The 3,523-nt window shown below is 42.3% G+C and overlaps 1 non-coding gene across 1 annotated transcript; it reads left to right on the forward strand.

The window, feature by feature from the left end:
* Positions 1-2,609: 2,609 nt before the first annotated feature.
* Positions 2,610-2,715, forward strand: LOC145080690 (small nucleolar RNA R71). Its single transcript, XR_013695281.1, has one exon. It is a non-coding gene; the product is annotated as a small nucleolar RNA R71 (small nucleolar RNA).
* Positions 2,716-3,523: the final 808 nt, after the last annotated feature.

Below are 3,523 nucleotides of genomic sequence, written 5' to 3' on the forward strand. Positions count from 1 at the left end.
CTAGTTTCAACCAATTTTGTGAATCTCATTATTCACATAAACCCTAACCATGAAAATTTAAAATTGTAAGATATAACTACAATTAATGGGTAGAACACATACCAAGTAGAGTTAAATGACAAGAACTTGCAAGGAATTTGGAAGCAAATTAAGAAATTGGCTGTGGGGACCTTGTTCCCATTCGTGCGGCAGTAGCAAATGGGGAATGGGAATGTTGGTCAAAGGGTTTTAACGAAATGGTCCCCCCGTGACTTTTTAAAGGCCACGTTGTGGCTGGCTATGCCACGTCGTGGACTTTGAAATTGTCATCTGATCGTGTGATTATACTTTTACCACGTCGTGGCTCTATCCGACCACGACGTGGCAAATGCCTGATCGCAAAATTCTATAAAATCATACATTTTAACTATCTACTTTGCATTTCATATATTAATTAAAGTTCCCCACAACTAATTCTTTACTAAGTATCAGTTATTAGATGATGAGTTGATATCTTTCCTAATTAAAAACTCAAAAAAAAAGAGAGAATGCAAACCAAGCTCGGGCTGCCTTCCGAGAAGCGCTTCTTTTTCTTGGAGTCTTGAGCTGGACTCCGTGCCTTCTACGTTGAATCTTCTGAAGAGTCCACCACTAAAATCTTTTGTTCCTTGAATCGCCTCTTGTAAGCTTGAACTCGCCTTTTATATGCCTTCTTTAAATTCTCCTTTTTAGCTTTGCCCTCTTCTTCAAGCTTGCGTTTTGTGCCCTTAGTTTGTTCCTTACACTCTATAGCATCCCCCTCCTCTTTCACCACCGGCTTTGTCACTCTTGAAGTGACCTCCTCTTCATCACTTGTCATCTCCTCATCCTCTTTGCTCACCCAAGAAGGCGGACTCTTGTAAGCTATGACTTCAATCAAATATGGAACAGATGCCCTCGGTTTTGTTCTTTTGACTTGATGAACTGCCTTGATCTCTTCTTCCATAAGCTTTTCCAGTTCTTCTAGTTCATTGTCTTTGTTAATTGTGAACACCTCTTCTTGAACATGATCCTCTTGGAAGTCATCTTGTATTCCAAAAACTTCTTGTTCATCTCCAACCCTCAAAGTGAGCTTAGACTCGCGAATATTAACAAGAGCTCCAGCAGTGTTAAGCAATGGACGACCAAGGATTATTGAAACATCGGGATCTTCCTTCATATCCAAAACTACAAAGTCTATTGGAAAAACAAATTTTCCAATTTTCACCAAAATATCCTCCACGATGCCCCGGGGTTGTGTTACTGAACGATTCGCCATGTGAATCTTCATTTTTGTAGCCTTCATCTTCTGAATTTCTAATTTTTGTTAAAATGAAAAAGGCATCAAATTAATGCTAGCCCCAGAATCGGCTAAAGCATTAACCTTCATTTTATTACCAAACTCACACGGAAGAGTGAGGCGTCCAGGATCCCCCATCTTTTCTGGTGTCTCTCCCAACACGGCTTTTGAGGTTTGTTCACTTAGAATCACCTTAAACTGCTTCTTTAATTGCCTGGGAGTGTCTATCAAATCTTGCAGTAATTTCTGATTCTCGGGAGTTTTGGATAGGGACTCGACAAAGGGAGTATTAATCGGGATCCCCTTCACATGCTTTACAAACTCTATATGCTCCTTCTCCAGTAGACTAAGTGCAGCTCGGGGTGGAAATGGCAACGGTGGCTGATAAACAGGAACGGGTTCAAAGACTTTTTGATCAGACATGTGCCACGTCGTGACTAGAGGAGTGCCACGTCGTGGCGAAGCTGTTTCAGCAAACCTTTCACTTTCGAACTTTGGCTTCTTTGGTTTTGGATCGGGTTGCTATGGTTCTTCTTCCAATGCCTCCAGGAACTCAGAGATTGCTTCTTCTTCAGTATCGATGGCCATTACATGAGATTAGTTCTTTACTTCGGGATTCTTCAGGGACAATTTTTCATGAACCAGAGTGGCTAGTTGACCAAATTATACTTCAAGGTTATGGATGGAGGCTTGCTGATTCTTTATTAAAGTTTGTTGTTCCATAATAGCAGAATCAGCGGCATCGTGTCTCTTTTCCGAAGCGTCCATAAACTTCATCAAAATGGTCTCTAGGTCGGGTTTCTTCTCGGCTGGTGGCTGCTCCTTTTGATAAAAGCCTCGACCTGTCTGCCTATACTTCTCTTCTTTTTGCTTCTTATACTCTTCATATGGCAGCCACTCCTTCTTCAGTTTCCTCCAGTCCTCATCAAACTTATCCCCACTAGAGTAGCACACTAAAGCTATTCTGTTCCCAAACTCATCTACATTGCAGTCCTTGGTTAAGTGTGGACCACTACATCTCTCGCAACCCACTCTTATGGAATGTATTGACTGGTCCATTTGTGTTATCCTTCGATCCAAATTATTCAGCATGGCCATTACAGCTGCTATTTCTTCAGTTTGGGCCCCTCCACCGCCTTTGATTCCATCTTGCCTAGGGTTGTGGTATTCGCGAGAGTGTTTCGCGAATTCTTCAATTAGCTCCTTGACCTCCCTTGGATTTTTCTTTGTCAAAGGTCCTTGAGAATCAAGGAGTTGTCTTGTCATAACGTTGACCCCATCATAGAAGATTGACATCTCTTGTTGCACATTTAGATCATGCTGAGGGCAATTTCTGAGCAAGCCCTTGTACCGCTCCCATGCTTCGTATAATGAATCCCCCAGCTGTTGCTCAAAGTTGGTATTGCCTTCTTGAGTTTGGCTATCTTGGATGGCGGGCAAAACTGGTCCAGGAATTGCTCACACATTTGAGCCCAAGTGGTAATTGTACCCGGTGGAAGTGCTTTTAACCACTCCTTAGCAGCTCCTTTGAAAGTGATGGGAAGCATCCTAAGCAAGACTGTGTTTCTGTTGACATTTGGGACATTGAAGTAATCCGCAATGTCGTTGACTTCATCTAGATGCTTAAAAGCATCCTCATGATCTTTCCCGAAAAATGGGATGTCCTTCAGTGCAGTCAATATGTGCCCCTTCAACTCGAATGTGGCAGTGACAGGTATTGCGGGTTGGACTAAACCGGGACCCACATCTTCTCGGATCCGCTTCTTGTAAGCTCCCATGGACATCTCTTCAATTGCTGCCATCTCGTTCCTTGGCTCGTTCTCGGGTTCGCTCGTGTGTTCTTCAAATTCTGGCTCGGTATCGTATTCGGACTCGGTTTGGACGGGTGTTTGATCCAAGTGCTCAATATTTCTCTTGTGCCTCGCGGATGAACTTGACTCTCCTGTCTTCTTTCCCGACTTCCTTGAAAAAGCTGACTTCAATTCTTGTAAGGGCGTCTTTTTCTTGTGAATTGCAAACTCGGGATCTTCAAGTGGTGGCACCAAGGGTGTGTTTGAGCTTCTGGTCATGAACTCCTGTAACTTTAACACAATAAAAAAAAACATAACATTGAAATAGTAAAATAAACTAAAAACTGAAAACTAAAATATTTTCAGAAACCACGTCGTGGCACGTATCTGGCCATGTCGTGGACTCTGTGACTAAATTTATTTTTATTTTTACTTT

Source organism: Lactuca serriola, chromosome 1 (genome assembly GCF_051521515.1).
Source record: "Lactuca serriola cultivar US96UC23 chromosome 1, Lser_US96UC23_V15, whole genome shotgun sequence".
Taxonomy (NCBI): Eukaryota; Viridiplantae; Streptophyta; class Magnoliopsida; order Asterales; family Asteraceae; genus Lactuca; species Lactuca serriola.